This window comes from Portunus trituberculatus, chromosome 44 (assembly GCF_017591435.1).
Source record: "Portunus trituberculatus isolate SZX2019 chromosome 44, ASM1759143v1, whole genome shotgun sequence".
NCBI classification, from domain to species: Eukaryota; Metazoa; Arthropoda; class Malacostraca; order Decapoda; family Portunidae; genus Portunus; species Portunus trituberculatus.
Genome location: NC_059298.1, coordinates 6625554 through 6643053, shown reverse-complemented (window position 1 = coordinate 6643053; position 17500 = coordinate 6625554). Strand labels below are relative to the sequence as shown.

At 42.3% G+C, this 17500-nt stretch overlaps 1 protein-coding gene and 1 long non-coding RNA gene across 3 annotated transcripts in view; one reads left to right on the top strand and one right to left on the bottom strand.

Moving 5' to 3' along the window:
• Positions 1 to 17500, top strand: part of LOC123518692 (Krueppel-like factor 6) — a 782284-nt gene that overhangs the window by 576760 nt on the left and 188024 nt on the right. The window contains exon 2 of one of the 2 annotated variants that reach the window (XM_045279687.1): positions 14859 to 14959. The exons of the other annotated variant lie outside the window; for it this stretch is intronic. The gene's annotated coding sequence lies outside the window, so the exon portion shown is untranslated. The remainder of the gene's footprint in view (positions 1 to 14858; positions 14960 to 17500) is intronic. 2 annotated transcript variants of the gene reach the window in all.
• Positions 1 to 17500, bottom strand: part of LOC123518693 — a 581767-nt gene that overhangs the window by 447691 nt on the left and 116576 nt on the right. The window lies entirely within an intron of this gene.

Below are 17500 nucleotides of genomic sequence, written 5' to 3'. Positions count from 1 at the left end.
ATTTTACACCATTTAAACTTCGAATGAGTATTGATTTTCGCTCAGCTCCGAAGCAAAGAAACACTGTCTTGACTACCATTGGCCACCGATTACATTAACAATCAGTAATTAATTATCATATCACACCAGTAACTGTAACTTTACTGAAACTACCATGGAATAAAATCACAACTATATTCCCAGTAATATTATGAAGCAAAAATGAGTTGTTTCCAGTGAAAATTGCAGATAATGTAGCTGAAGACACTGCAAGCGGCAGCGGCATGTAAGTTGAGGGGAACCAGGATGTGAAGAGAAAGGCGCGTCGGCCAAGCGTGCACGAGGACAGTGATGGCGAGTGTAGCACAGAGAAGCAATTGATGGAGATGGAGGAGTGGGGTGCAGGGGTGTGGAGATAAGCAGGGAGCAGGTCTTGTTGGTTCTGGGATCAAGACCCTTCAGGGGGCGATGCTCAAGAGTGCATTGTCCGCCACCCACTGTTGCTTCCTCACACCTGAACGATGATGCAGATTGCTAAGATTATGTTCATCAAACCGGCTGATGCTTATTTATTAATTTTTCTTTTCTCTAATGAAGGAAGGAAGGAAGAGAAAGCGTGACAGAGAGAGGTGGGCTGGGGATGGATGGTATAGGGAAGAGCTGGGAGGAGGAGGAGGAGGAGGAGGAGGAGGAGGAGGAGGAGGAGGAGGAGGAGGAGGAGGAGGAGGAGGAGGAGGAGGAGGAGGAGAGAGAGAGAGAGAGAGAGAGAGAGAGAGAGAGAGAGAGAGAGAGAGAGAGAGAGAGAGAGAGAGTTGGAGGGTGATGTAAGGGGGATTTTCATGCAAGCTGTGACGAAGTGTTGTTATATTCACTCACACACACACACACACACACACACACACACACACACACACACACACACACACACACACACACAAATGACACACGTGCATCCTCACTGCCTTACACCTCAGCTGCCTCGAGTCAGCTGTTGCCACACACCACATCAAGGCCAGCACACACAGGTGGCGGCGTGCGACCTTTGCTTGGTGAGGGGAGTTCATTGGCTTTGTGTCCTCGTCAAGAAGATACTACATGCAGATAAAGGAAAGGGAAACTATAAACAAAAGGTGTGAAAAAAGAGATGAAAGAAGGCATGAAATCATAATGTCACAAGGTTGTAGGATGTTTCGAGACATTATTATACACAACTTTTTGAAGAGAGAGAGAGAGAGAGAGAGAGAGAGAGAGAGAGAGAGAGAGAGAGAGAGAGAATGTGACTGTGTGTGTGTGCATTTGTGGGTAAGTATCAAAATTTAAGAGTGTTTGATTACAGCAATGTCATTCCAAACGGCATTCTGCGGCTAGCGAGGCAGATAAGATCATCAGACAGAAGAATCCCCCACGCACTCCAGCAACACTCTGAGCAGGAACCGGAGTGGCCGCTCTTGTGTACACGGGGCGTGATTTTTTACACCACTTCCCTGTCAATCTATTTGTATTTGTGCTTCTCGCCTTTCTAATCTCTATTTGTCTGCATTTTTGGGGAGTAAATCGTTCGCCTGGTTCTTTGTCTCTTTGCTTGCGTGTCTTATTTTTTTGACTCGTATTTCTGTCTGTGTTTGCTTCTCTGCATCCTATTCATTGTATTTGCCAGTCGTCATTCAATAGATTACCTTTCAGTTTTTTTGCCTGTCTCTGCTTCTGTGTCCGTCTGTCCGTGTGTCGATATGTCTGTCTGTCTGCCTTTCATTTTTTCCTTATGAGTCTCTGTTTGCCTGTCAGTCTTTCTTTATCTATTTCAGTAAGTCTGTCTGTGAGTTTCTTTGACTGTTTCCGTGTCTGTCTACGTGCTTAGTCTCTCTCTCTCTCTCTCTCTCTCTCTCTCTCTCTCTCTCTCTCTCTCTCCAATATAGTGATTTCTGGGTCTAATCAGTGTGTAGACATCCAATCGAGGTCCTTGCAGCAAAAGGTCGCGGGGTCTGGCCGATTGCAAATACGCCGTGGGTTGAGGCCATCTAGAGCGCTTTGTCAAGAGCCGCGTAATTGTAGACCCGGGCCCAGCAAGACGAGGAGAGGGAATATGATTAATCCAAGGCAACTTTCCGATTAAAATGGAGTGCAGTTTGAACGTGATAGAAGGTAATATTCCCTTAGGTGGACAAGAAGTAAAAGATTTCTGAAATGTTCTTCGTAGCGTATTGTAATTACGGCAAATTCGTGTAAGTTTTTTTCATTACTTCATAAAATGATGTGTTTTCACCAACCGTGCTAACCTTTTCACGAATATCGTAATAACCACCTATCAATAAAGCGTAGATGTGTTACTCGTCACAGTGGAACCTGAACGTGTATCTAGCGTTTCTCGGTAATGCAAGGGGCTCGTTAGGATTAACAGGCTGATGCGACCTGAATTCCCTCCATCATGCGCGTCTCCCGAACCCATGACACTAATCCCATAACATTAACCTTCCTGTGCTTGTGTACACGTAAACACTTCACGAATATCTAGTTTCATCAAAGTCCGCTCTTGCAACGATCCTCTTTTTTTCCTTAGTTATTCAGTTCACCGCTTACTTTACCTCCCCTAAGGAACATCTTTCCTCCCCCTTTCCCCTCCCCTTTACTCTCATTCCCGCCACCTTCCGTGCTCATTAAAGCGGGATATTAGGCGAGCAGGAAGAGGAGATGCAGCCGCTGGGGAGGTCAAGAGGATTGCAATCAAGACTAGGACGAGAGAATCCCCAACAGGAGGAGTAAGAAGCGACTTTCCCGACACGAAACACCTCATCTTGGCTACAATTGTCGAGCTTCGCAACATGACACAAAGAAGAGAAGGATGGATGCAAGATATATTGTTATATCTCTAAACATGATGGCGCGTCCTTGTCTCGTCTCCTGTTGGCATTGTATTCTGATGCTCATTCAGCCTTTATACATTCATTTGCACAGCTCAAGAATAGTAAAGGCAGTTAGCGAGCTTGTCTACGGATAATTATGCACGTAAAACCATCAAACAAGATCTCTCTCTCTCTCTCTCACACACACACACACACACACACACACACACACACACACACACACACACACACACACACACACACACACAACATGGTGTAATCAATTAACTATAATATAACGTTAACCATGACCAAGAATACTGTAAAAAATAGTGAAAAGTCTTGATCAAAAACGAAATTAGCTGCTAAATTACTTATAACTACTAATAAAGGAGGTATAAGATATAATAGCGTATGAACAACGATATAATGGAGTAAGAAGACAAGTAACGGTCAGCAAAACGGTTACCCACCAGACCACCATGGGAAGCTCACAAGCATCGCTAACACCATAACAGCAACGCAGACGACGAGGAAGATAACTCGCACGAAGAGCAAAAAAAAAAAAAAAAAAAAAAAAAGTAAATAAATAAATACAAACAATATAAATAGCGATAACGAAATAAAAGATAAATGCACAAGGAAAATCAAGAGTAAATTCAATCAACAGGCAACAAACAAAAAGCGGTGTATGACAATAATAAAATCACGTTCATCATGCGCTTAAAACAAAAACGACAGCAGCAGCAGGAACAACAACAACACGTGATACAGCAGCAGCAGCAGCAGCAGCAGAACGTTAGCATTGTAAGTAAAGGTTACTGTAATGATGTTCCCTGCTCCTGCGGTGACGTCACTCTATATTTTAAGAGTATGTTTATGTTTCTGGTGTCATTTTTTTTTCTCTCTCTGAAACTGACAGGAAATAGACAAGTACACGAAATTTCTCTTAGAATCTCTCTCTCTCTCTCTCTCTCTCTCTCTCTCTCTCTCTCTCTCTCTCTCTCTCAACATCGCCCTTTCATTTTTTTTTTCAGCGTCTGTGAAGAATTTTTATTGGCATGATTTATTTTTCAACCTTAATGTCTACGTTTTTTACTTAAGACTTTTTGGTTTTCTGCTTGCATGCTTGCTTAACCTCCTTTCTTGTGCTGAACTGCCTACACTCCCGTCAACGTGTGTGTGTGTGTGTGTGTGTGTGTGTGTGTGTGTGTGTGTGTGTGTGTGTGTGTGTGTGTGTGTGTGTGTGTGTGTGTGTGTGTGTTTGTGTGTGCACCTGTCAGTTATCCCGTTTGTGTTCCTCTTCAGCTTAGGTACATAAATATCTGTCAGTCTGTCTCTTTATGTATAAATGTATTTGTTTACCCTCACCTGCTTCGGGACTTTAACGAGTGTGTGTGTGTGTGTGTGTGTGTGTGTGTGTGTGTGTGTGTGTGTGTGTGTGTGTGTGTGTGTGTGTGTGTGTGTGTGTGTGTGTGTGTGTGTGTGTGTGTGTGTGTGTGTGTGTAAAAGCCTTGAATTGATGTGTTTTTTTTTTCCTTCGTTTCCTTTCAACCTCTTACCTAGTTTAGCCTTGGTATCATTAATTTTTTTCTTTCTTTTTTCTTACTCTCATGAGTCATCATTACCAACGCCACTGTTTTCCTTTCCTAATTGCACTCAGTTCTCCATGTGCTGCTGTATTTTAGTTCTTTTGACGGCCAAGTGATTTTTTTTCTCGTTCTATTTCGCATTTCTTTGTCTTTTACATATAGTTAAGTGCCTGTCATTCTGTCTTTTTGTCTTTCTGTCTATCAATCTTTTAGTGAGTCTGTCCCTGCCTGCGAACCTATCTTTATCAGTTAGGCAGTCTGTCAGTCACTCACTCGGTCAAGCTGAGTGAATGTTTACTTCTTGGTATGCCCCCCCCCACTCTCTCTCTCTCTCTCTCTCTCTCTCTCTCTCTCTCTCTCTCTCTCTCTCTCTCTCTCTCTCTCTCGTGCTTTATTCCCCAATCTTAATCCGTCTTCTCTGACTCCGGAATCAATAACTCTTAAGGGGAAGCAAACAGAATGTTGGAGAAACACTCGAGGAAGAAGAGAGAGAGAGAGAGAGAGAGAGAGAGAGAGAGAGAGAGAGAGAGAGAGAGAGAGAGAGAGAGAGAGAGAGACGGACGGATGGACGAACGGAAGGACGGCCAGACACAGACAGACAGATAGACAGATGACAAGACGTGGACATAAACAAACACTCAACCTGACAATTAGACTCACAAACAAGGAAAGTTAAGATTTGCATAGTATATAATGAAGAAAAAAAGTGTCATATAAAAGAATAAATGAATGAAATAAAGGTCAGACGAAAAATAAATTAGAATTAGCTGGAAAAATAAAGGTATGATGAAACACATGGAAGGAGGAGGAGGAGGAGGAGGAGGAGGAGGAGGAGGAGGAGGAGGAGGAGGAGGAGGAGGAGGAGGAGGAGGAGGAGGAGGAGGAGGAGGAGGAGGAGGAGGAGGAGAAAAAAGATACGTAAACAGGAAGGTAAAAAGAGATAAATAGGAGTGAATGAATATCAACAATTAGATTCCCTCTCACCTGAAAGTCCTTTGTTTTAGTGAGTACGACACACTCACTCACACATACACACACACACACACACACACACACACACACACACACACACACACACACTCACTCACTCACTCACTCACTCACTCTCTCTCTCTCTCTCTCTCTCTCTCTCTCTCTCTCTTCATCTTTAAAACACTGAAAGAACACAAAATCTTACTTCTTTTCAACTTCTTTATTTTTAGCGGGAAAGGGCGAAGGAACGGTTCCAGATAAACTTTGCAACATTTCCTGTATTATCGACATTAACTAGGAAGCAGCGAACTTGCACACAAAACTTTGGGAGTCAGTACCATATTGTTTTCCATAACTTCTAGGGCAATTTTCTTTCTCCCGGTGTTTAGGCTTCATTCTTTTTCTTTTCTATATCTTTTATCTGGTTATCGAAGTGCAGAAAAAAAAAAAAAAAAAAACACGCCCTCGTACTTTCTCCTCTTTTTTTTTTTTTTTACTAACGTGTTAACGGAATCGACTGATTTTATTATATTCTAGTTTTTATCGTTTCTTTCTTTATTTTCTTTCTCTTTTCTTCATCATCGTCACCTTTCTTTATTTTCCATGATTTTATTCACATGTAAAGAATCCTCTTGTTCTTTTTGATGCACTATTTGTTTCTCTTCAGACTCTTTCATATTCTTCTTTTTATAACCCAGCTAATGACTACCTAAGATCAGCAGAGGAAAAGAACTGACGCGGAGTAGGAAGGGAGAAATGGAAGCAGGGAAAAGATAATGGAGGAAAAGCTGGTGATTATGAGGGTGCATGCAAAAGGAAAAGGAAAGAGAAGGTGGAGGAAGAGGAAGAGTAAGAGCGGAAGGAGGAGCACACGGGGAGGAGTGTTTGATGTTTGAAGGCGACGGATAGGAGAAAAAACAGGACGAGAATGAGAGGAACGAGAAAGACGAATATAGAGGCACAAAGGTATGTGACTTAAGGGAAACATAAAACTTTGATGTGTGTGTGTGTGTGTGTGTGTGTGTGTGTGTGTGTGTGTGTGTGTGTGTGTGTGTGTGTGTGTGTGAGAGAGAGAGAGAGAGAGAGAGAGAGAGAGAGAGAGAGAGAGAGAGAGAGAGAGAGAGAGAGAGAGAGAGAGAGAGAGAGAGAGAGAGAGAGAGAGAGAGAGATACAGTAGCAGATGAAATGAAAATAACACTAACAACAATAACTACAGCAAAATGAACCCATCAGGAAATCCATTTGACCTGAGGCGGACAAAGCGTGACCTTGGCTTACCGAGATTCCCCTTCACTACACACACACACACACACACACACACACACACACACACACACACACACACACACACACACACACGCATACGCACACACACGCAGGAGGTCAATAGCGTGTTTCGACGGTCAGCAATGCGGTCAGATCTATTCACGGGGCTTCAACTCGCCGCCCGGAGCCTCCACTTCCCCACGACTGTTCACTTCTGCTGGGTTTAACTTTCCGCTTATCCGAAGAGTAAACACCCTGATCGCTATTTCAATTCCTCGCTCATCCGCATTTGATTCTCGCATCCAGACTCAACGCAGCTGTACGCAAAACGATGGCGAAAGTCACTTGCCTGCCGCCATCCGAACACTGCCTGTCAAATTGTTAATGTCACTGCGGGAAAGGCGGACACACACACACACACACACACACACACACACACACACACACACACACACACACACACACACACACAGAGAGAGAGAGAGAGAGAGAGAGAGAGAGAGAGAGAGAGAGAGAGAGAGAGAGAGAGAGAGAGAGAGAGAGAGAGAGAGAGAGAGAGAGAGAGAGAGAGAGAGAGAGAGATGGAAGATGATGATGATGAAGGAAAAATAGGAGGTGCACCCCAACGTCTGTCCTGATAAAACCTCCGTGCCATCCAGGGAGCGAAGATAAGGCAGATAAGAGACCGAAGATGAGGAATGGCGGACATAAAATTAGGGATCAGGGACGAAGGGACCGGGATTGCAGGAGAGGATGGGGAGAGACAGGGATGCTGGGAGATAGTGGGATGAAAGACGAGGAATAACATGAGAGAGAGAGAGAGAGAGAGAGAGAGAGAGAGAGAGAGAGAGAGAGAGAGAGAGAGAGAGAGAGAGAGAGAGAGAGAGAGAGAGAGAGTAAAAGAGGGAAAGGAAAAGATATATGTAGTCCGGGCAGAGAAGATCAAGGTCAGACGAAGGAGACAAAGAATGCGAAGGAAGAGGGATTGAGAATGAGGAGGAAATAAGGAAGGAAGAGTAATGTGGAAGACAAGGAAATGAAAACTACGCCTTATTTCTTTCCCTCTCCCTCTCTCTCTCTCTCTCTCTCTCTCTCTCTGCTCACTTTAATCCCTCACGAAGAATGGAAAGGTTTTGGACTTGGCCGAAAGATTTCCATCCATCTCTCCTCCTCCGCCTCTTCCTTTCGGCGATGTGGAGTAATCGCGATACGAGCAAGACTTAAGTAAATATGTGTGCCTCGCCACTAACGTCATTTGTCATTGGTGGTAAAAAAGAGAGAAATGCCAAGGTGAGTTAAGGGGAATAGTTCGAGGAAGGAAATTAGCGCAGGTTAAACTAATGATGATGACGAAAGCAAATGATGAGAGAGAGCGGGAGAGAGAGAGAGAGAGAGAGAGAGAGAGAGAGAGAGAGAGAGAGAGAGAGAGAGAGAGAGAAATAAAATATGCAATCAAAAGAGCCATTTACTTTAAAGATGACATACACATAGATAGGGATCATGCAAACGACACAAAGATCGAACATAGACATTGGGCGAAAATGGATATGAAAAAAAATAATAATAATGAAAAAAAAAAACATAAATAGATAAAAAATACAGAAATAATAACAAAATATAAATAACTACCCGTTTTACGATTTATTTTCATTTGGAGAGAGAGAGAGAGAGAGAGAGAGAGAGAGAGAGAGAGAGAGAAACAACACTTTTACTCTACAGGGGAAGGCAGTCAAAGGTTGTGTCACAGAGGAAGTGCTGCTTTATGGGAGGGAAAAAAAATCATTACTTCCCCGCAAAGTGGAAGAATAAGGTGCCGCTGCCGCCGCTCGCCCGCTTAGACCATGCCGCCTGCAGGTCTGAAAAGGAGCGTGACTGGGGTGTTAGGAGAGCACACCCTTTCTTCCTCTGCGTTCCCAACGGCTATGCTTTGTTCTGTTCCGAGTGGAGGAAGAGGAGGAGGAGGAGGAGGAGGAGGAGGAGGAGGAGGAAGAGAGGGAAGAAGTAGAATAGGAAAAGAAGAAAAAGGATGTCGAGGGAAGAGGAGATTGATTGAGAAGTAAGAGGTAGAAGATGATAAAAAAGAAGGAAAATGATGAGAGGGGAAACAACGTAATGGAGCGAGAGGAGAAGGAAGAGAAAGAGGAGATTAGAAGGGGAAAAAATAGTTAAAAATAAAAAAAGATGAACGGGTACAAAATCGCAAAAATACACCCATATAATACATCCATGAGGAAACGTTCGCTGAAAAGACAGACTGACGGGATGGCTATGAGAGTCCTGTGTGTAGAGAAGGGCATGCGATGGACAGAGCACAGTGCAACATCTAAAATTCATTACAAGGTGAAGTGACCCCGACACTCTCTCTCTCTCTCTCTCTCTCTCTCTGAAAGTTTGTAGCAATCAAAACATTCATTCAAGGAACAACACTGTATGAATGAAGGAACAAGGAAGGAAGAAATAAAGGAGGAGTATTCTAGGAACGGGAGAAAGAGAAGAGAGGAGAATTAAAGGGAGAAACAGGATGGACGGGGATCAAGTTAGAAAGAACGTGTTGAATTAGGAAGGGAAACTACAGAGAGAAGAAAGAGAGAGAGAGAGAGAGAGAGAGAGAGAGAGAGAGAGAGAGAGAGAGAGAGAGAGAGAGAGAGAGAGAGAGAGAGAGAGAGAGAGACGATGTTTTTTTTCTTTTTTTCAAAAACAAACTTCCGAGTTCGACTACACGACAATTTCTCTCAGTGTCAAGTTGTTGTCTTTTGTTGCAAAGTTCCGCGGCTCGTTTTCTCGCCAGTTTCCGCCTTTTTTTTTCTCTTATTCTTCTTTAGTCTTATTCTCCTGCGCATTTCCTCCGTCTCTTCGCGTTTTTTTGTCTGTTTCTCTGCCTGTCTCTGTCCTCTGTCTAGCAACCTTTGTATATCTGTGTGGCTCTCTCTCTCTCTCTCTCTCTCTCTCTCTCTCTCTCACCCTGTCGCAGTCCTCTCTACGCTTCCTCTTTAAATACAAGCAGCGTCTGTTGCTTATATTTTCGACTTCTGGATATATTTTTCCTCCCAAAGAAGATGAAGGTAGTTAATGACGCTAACTTCCTCTTCCCTGGAGTATTTCGTCGCTAAACAGGATCAGGTCGATGTTATAAGACTTTCAGGAAAAAGTCTCTAGTGTGTTTTAATCTTACTTATTGGTGTGTGTGTGTGTGTGTGTGTGTGTGTGTGTGTGTGTGTGTGTGTGTGTGTGTGTGTGTCTAGGTGGGCTGGCGCACACACACACACACACACACACACACACACACACACACACAAGTTGATATAGGATTAGATATGTGCGTTTGTATGTTTGCGAGCATGTGTATGTATGTATATGTATGTATGTAAGTATGTATGTATGCATATATGCGAAGATGAATATTTCATATCTTGTCGAGGAAACGTCTCTCTCTCTCTCTCTCTCTCTCTCTCTCTCTCTCTCTCTCTCTCTCTCTCTCTCTCTCTCTCTCTCTCTCCCCTGTCCGCACAGACACGAGGGTGATGCAGTAACCCATAAGAAGAGGCAATCCCGCTACACCGCCTTTCTATCACCATAGCTGCTGGAGACATCGTGAGGAGCGCCTCGACTGTCAAGTAGCTGTATTTGCTGTCAATCTGTCAGTCAATTTGTAAATCTGAAGCGTAGGGAAGGCATACTGATCACACCGTACAACACAGATACAAGAGATTTAGACGTTATTTTGGCTCTTTTAACGTAATATGTAATATATTTCCTTCACGACTTAAACATTTAATTTATGCGTATAATAGAGTAGTGCATATGATGGGCATTCAAATTCTATGACTTAGAAAATAATATATTGAAATACATCTTAATCCAAAAAGGTCGATTACATTTCCTTTATTCATATACATATATTTCAATTTTGTTTGTCGTACGATTTCCTCAATTTCATCTTTCCCTCTACTCATTACCACTTTGCCCTCATATACTTTAAATCAAGCAACAGTCACCTCAGCAATAAGAAACGGAAAAAAAATAATTAAGAAATATGTATATTATAAGGAAGCTTGAAACAATAAACACTGAGAAAACAAATAGGTGTAATATTAGTATACTCTGGAGAAAGATGAAAAACCGAAATGCAGAGTGATATGTTGTGATGAATAATGAGGCAAAAACAGAAAATGGTGAAGAAAATGTTAATAAAAGAAAGGAGAGGTTGTATTATTATTATCAGTAGTAGTAGTAGTAGTAGTAGTAGTAGTAGTAGTAGTAGTAGTAGTAGTAGTACTATAAGTAATAACAGTAGCTTCTTTATCTAAAATATTAGTTAGAAAAATCCCTTTACTACTGTAGCGACGTTCTTTATTATTTTATTATTTTTTTTCAAGGATATTTAACAAAAAAAAAGAAAGACTACGAGACTAAATTCATCCTAATTAATGTTGCTGGAGTACGAATTTAAGACTGGTAAAAAGAAAAACGAAGACCTTGAAATTGTATAGATAACGATGGGGAAGACCGACAAGCAATGAAAGGATAAAGGATGTTGTGAAAAGTCGGCAGCAAAACTTGGAAACAGTTGTCTTCATCATCACAGTACTACCCTAATCTAATCTAACAGGATACAGACACACAAGAGTTATAGCAAGCACTGGGTTTACGTGACAGTGTGAGTACTGTCATCCAGGAAGGAGGAAAGACAAAAAAAGAGGAAGAAAAGAGACGGATAAAGAAGAGAATACCATGTTCTTTATATATTTTGTGGATGGGAATTTTTAGACTGGGAAGATGATGGTGGTGGTGGTGGTAGTGGAAGTGAGAATAGTGATGATGGAGGTGGCAGCGGATGTGGAGGGAAAAAATATGATGGTGAAACTAGTAAAGGGATAGAGGTTAGAATACTGTTGATGTTATTGTTGTTGTTCGTGATGGTGGTGGTGGTGGTGGTCATGATGATTACGATCATGATGATGATGTTAAGAGTAGTGCTATTGATCTTTTGTTGTTATTCTTATCATCACTATTTTTTTCTATTTGTGGTGTTGGTGATGGTGTTGATGGCGAGCATGGTGACGGTGGTGGTGGTGACAGCAGCAATGTGGTGATAGCCGTGCAGTTAGTGGTGGTGGGGATTGAGTTTCTTTGTCATGTACTCACGCACCCATTACACCCAAACGAACTGCCCTTTCAGAGTTAAGCTTTTCTAAGTACACTGCTTTTCGTACGTCAATTTACATAATCCGATACAAATACATTGACACATAATCCGGACACATTTGGATGGTGGTGCTGGTGATTTATGATGGCGTTCCTGATGATAATGGCGTCTTTTCGTTATGCTGGTGTAATGTTGCTGATGTTGGTGGTGTTTGTAATTGTGGTCATGGTAGTCTAGTGATGGTAATGGTAATTATGGTGGTGGTGGTGGAAGTGGTGTTTCTGGTGATAGCAGTGATGATAGTGCTCGAGATCTTGATAGTATTAGTTGTATGAAGTTGTGGTGATAACAAATGTGTTCATGTTAGGAATAGTTATAGTGATCACGATAATGGTGAATGAAATTTTAATGGGGATTTTATCTATTCAAGTGATATCGATGGTGATAGTGTAAATATTGGTGATAGTGGTGACAATGTCGATGGTACTGTCGCGGCAATAGTGTCGATGGCGATGGTGCAAGTGATATATATATATATATATATATATATATATATATATATATATATATATATATATATATATATATATATATATATATATATATATAGAGAGAGAGAGAGAGAGAGAGAGAGAGAGAGAGAGAGAGAGAGAGAGAGAGAGAGAGAGAGAGAGAGGAAGGCACCAAAACCCCTTCCCTCACTGTCCTTTTCCTGTCACGACTACCCGCCAACTTTTATTGTGCAACTCTCTTCGTCACGACCCCGAGCTGTGTGCTGCCTTAAAGTTTTCTGTTCCTTCCCTCACTCCCTTCTCTCCCCCATCGTCCCACTCTCTCTAGGCCTCCACTCAAACCTCCTTCCATCATGCCCTCGAGAAGCACCACAGGGTTCTACGTGCATTTTTTGTTTTCTTAGTGTTCTCCTTGTGAGTGTTATTGTTTGCTGCAGGTTTGTGTGTGTGTGTGTGTGTGTGTGTGTGTGTGTGTGTGTGTGTGTAATTCACTGTTTGATCTGCTGCAGTCTCTGACGAGATAGCCAGACGTTACCCTACGGAACGAGCTCAGAGCTCATTATTTCCGATCTTGGGATAGGTCTGAGACCAGGCACACACCACACACCGGGACAACAAGGTCACAACTCCTCGATTTACATCCCGTACCTACTCACTGCTAGGTGAACAGGGGCTACACGTGAAAGGAGACACACCCAAATATCTCCACCCGGCCGGGGAATCGAACCCCGGTCATCTGGCTTGTGAAGCCAGCGCTCTAACCACTGAGCTACCGGGCCGTGTGTGTGTGTGTGTGTGTGTGTGTGTGTGTGTGTGTGTGTGTGTGTGTGTGTGTGTGTGTGTGTGTGTATGCAAGCACGTGCGTAATATAATAGAAACAATTGCATATAAGCAAAAAATTGAACACGAAAAAAAGTAATTTGACACGTTAGAACGAGAGAAACATAAAAGCGAGGAAATGATGAGAGTGAGTGGTGGTGCCAGATACTTCATCTCCTTTTCCTTTGCTTCCCATTTGACGGTAATGTCTAGGTCAGAGGAAAGCGAAGAGTCTGAGAGGAGGAAGAGGAAGAGGAGGAAGAAGAGGAGGAAGAGGAAGAGGAGGAGGAGGAGGAGGAGGAGGAGGAGGAGGAGGAGGAGGAGGAGGAGGAGGAGGAGGAGGAGGAGGAGGAGAGAGAAAGAGAGCGTAAGAAGGGAGAGGAAGATCGAGACGCCTCGGGGCATCCTGTAATGAAAACAGAGAAGACTCTAGCCAAGATTTCAAAACAGATTATTGAAAAGCTTCACCTTGAAGATTGTAGCAGCGGAGAATTAGCTTGTTTTTCCTCTTTTCTTTCGCTCTCTCTTTCGCCCACTTTTCTTGTTTACTTTGTTTTCTTTTCTGATTTAATTCTTTCTATTTACATCATGAACCATCTGTCTTCTTCTTTCCGTTCGTTCATTACTCTACTACTCATAAAAAAAAACTCCTCTGCGTTTTATCCCCTCAACGTTCACCATTGCTTTAAATCTTCCTGGTGAACACAAAAATAATTCCATTTGGAGCAACTACCGTCACCAGATCAATACAGAACTACAACTTTCTGTGTTTACCATTACTCGCTCCATAGTGCCCTGGGCGATGCTACACACACACACACACACGCACACACACACACACACACACACACACACACACACACACACACACACACACACACACACAGACAAACACATACACACATGAATCAATAACTCCTGTACTTTATTTTTATTACTTATTACTCGATCATCATATATATAACTCTACTTATTATCGTTACTTTTATGTTATTACTGTATTACACTCGTATCAGTAATAGTAATTGTTCTTGTTTAGACGCTACTGGTGGTGATGGTGATGATGGTTCTGATGGTGGTGGCGTTTCTATTAATAACACCAGGAGCACCGCGGTCACTCACCCGGTTTGGACAATAAAGAACCAGTGTGACAACTCTAACTGGAGCACGTTTTTAATCAATCAGTCGGTAAAATTTTAATCTTCAAGAGAAATCGTGGAACTGATTGGCTCTGACGTAGGATGGCTTCCTCAATCACTCGATGTGGCTTGAAGGGGAGAGAGAGAGAGAGAGAGAGAGAGAGAGAGAGAGAGAGAGAGAGAGAGAGAGAGAGAGAGAGAGAGAGAGAGAGAGAGTTTGTATGTGTGTGTATGCGTTACTAAAGCTTAGAACATTTTATGAATATAACAAGAAAATAAAGGAGAACTGCTAATGGCATATATCGCGCAACGCTTTCTTCCCAAGTTTCGCATCATAGTGGTATATTGTTGGTTTTCAAGTTAGTTAATCATTTAACAGAGAAAGAAAAAAAAAACTATCTAGCGTGATAAACAATACATGATAGACAGCACACGATAAGAAACTATACATACATATTATTTACCCAGAGAGAATACAAACTAAAGAAAATCATCTTACATTGTCTCATCACTGTATTTTAGGACTTCAGCATGCAACGATCCTTGAACTCGGATAAAGAATGTCCATAACAACGTGTTCTTCCTCTTTGCAGGTACGTTGAGTGGGCTGCTTGCTCTGCTTTAGGGATAACGGAGCAGCGATGGAGAAAATGCTCATGGCCAGGAAATATTAGTGACCGTCTCAAAAAGGAACGTAAGTATGGAAAACGAGAGATTATTTTTTATATACTGTTCTGGATTCTGGAGCGGTGTGTTAATCTCTCTCTCTCTCTCTCTCTCTCTCTCTCTCTGTGTGTGTGTGTGTGTGTGTGTGTGTGTGTGTGTGTGTGTGTGTGTGTGTGTTATTGTTGTTCATCTTTATACTCGTCATTTCGTTTATTCATATTTCCTTTGAATTATCCATTTATTTTCCTTTGTATATTTGTTTACATAAGGCATGTGTTTGTTGCTTTGTCTCTCTCTCTCTCTCTCTCTCTCTCTCTCTCTCTCTCTCTCTCTCTCTCTCTCTCTCTCTCTCTCTCTCTCTCTCTCTCTCTCATTCAAATGTAACTGAATCTACATTCCGTCACGGCACAACACACACAAAAAAGACTAATCTCTTTCTCAGTATAAGTAAAATCTCTCTCTCTCTCTCTCTCTCTCTCTCTCTCTCTCTCTCCTTATAAATACGCTCATGCCTCCTTAGACTCGCGTTTCTATAGATTCAGAGTGAAAAATAAGAAACGTCTCGCCGAGAGCCAAAACTTTCCCCCAGCGTTGGTAATTAAGTCTTTGGCAGCCATTCATGTGTTTCGTTCAAATTTTTCCTCGATAACGCTTGTATGAAACTTTTAAGGGGGAGTGGGTGGTAGCGGAGGAGGAGCAGGAAGAGGAGGAAAAGGATGGGAGAGGAGGAGTTTGAGATTATGTGAAGGAAAAGGAAGAGAGAGAGAGAGAGAGAGAGAGAGAGAGAGAGAGAGAGAGAGAGAGAGAGAGAGAGAGAGAGAGAGAGAGAGAGAGAGAGAGAGGAGGGTTTTGGGAAGGAGTAATGAAAGAAGACTGCAAAGAACAGGAATGCTCATAGGAGAGTCACTGAATGAAAGAAAGGAAGAACTGTATTGAAGCAAAACACAGGAAATAAATAGAAGGATTATGTAGAGTCTAGGAGAATAGAGAAGGAGGAATAACAAGAAAGAGCGAGAGAAAAAAAAAAACATGGGGATTTAAATTAAGTGTCTGCGTTGATCTTTTATCTGATTTCGTTTCTTTCTTGCTTTCTTCACAAGAGACAATGGAATGTGAAATAAAAAAAAACAAACTAAGAGGCATACAGTTATTGAAAACACACGCATAAGAGAGAGAGAGAGAGAGAGAGAGAGAGAGAGAGAGAGAGAGAGAGAGAGAGAGAGAGAGAGAGAGAGAGAGAGAGAGATATGGAAAGGGGCGGATACAATACAGAGACAACCAACAGATGACGCTCAAGATGTTCAGTAACTAATCTTCTAAAACCCGGAACTTGCATCATTTTTAACCTCACAGAGCGCAACATGACATAACTTGACCTGAAAACAACAATAAGACCTCACCGGTATCACAATGTAGCCTATAGCAAGTCCCGTTCGCTTTCCTTTTACCATTAAAGACGTGGAGCCGATCAATATTCATTCCGAGTGAAGCAGAAGAATTGGGCTCCAGCCGAAGAGAGAGAAGCTGGGGGAAAAATGGAGGGAGAAGCACAGGAGAGAGGGGGAGAGAGGGTTCACATAGGGGGTTGAAGCCGAACTGAGAGAAGGGAGGGAGGAAGAGGGAGAGAAAAGGGTGTCTAGACAGGCGTGCTGACGTCATCAGTGACGTAACAAGAGATGTTAAGGCTGAGAGTTGAAGCATTGTATGGGAGGCCTTTCTCTCTCTCTCTCTCTCTCTCTCTCTGCGGTGTGTGTGTGTGTGTGTGTGTGTGTGTGTGTGTGTGTGTGTGTGTGTGTGTGTGTGTGTGTGTGCGTGTGTGTGTGTGTGTGTGTGTGTGTGTGTGTGTGTGTGTGTGTGTGTGTGTGTGTGTGTGTGTGTGTGTGTGTGTGTGTGTGTGTGTGTGTGTGTGTGTGTGTGTGTGTGTGAGAGAGAGAGAGAGAGAGAGAGAGAGAGAGAGAGAGAGAGAGAGAGAGAGAGAGAGAGAGAGAGAGAGAGAGAGAGACTTAACTCAGAAATCACAAACAATTAATTATAGTAAAATGAAAGCTCTACTACATAATAACATCATATTGCAACAAAGAGAACCACAGTGCGTAATACTTTCCTTTATAGAGATCAATACTTGTACATATCCACAATATATATGAATATTTTTTTTATTCATTTTATTTTCCCTATCTGTAATTGTTTGTCCATAAAGAGGCGTTTGGATCAGCACACTCCAAGGGCTTCACTCTGGCTGCCAAAAACACGAGTATCAGTTTGAATCATTAGGACTTTTTTTCGATTTAATTTTTGTCAACGATTTGTGTCCTTAATTCTGCAGAATTTGACATTCTCTCTCTCTCTCTCTCTCTCTCTCTCTCTCTCTCTCTCTCTCTCTCTCTCTCTCTCTCTCTCTCTCTCTCTCTCTCTCTCTCTCTCTCTCTCTCTCTCTCTCTCTCTCTCTCTCTCTCTCTCTCTCTCATATGCATTTCACTGTATAACACATATTTTTTTCTTTAAGTTTTCATACATTTCTCTGCGTGTCATTATCCACATTTTATTCGCTCTTACCTCTGCATGGAAA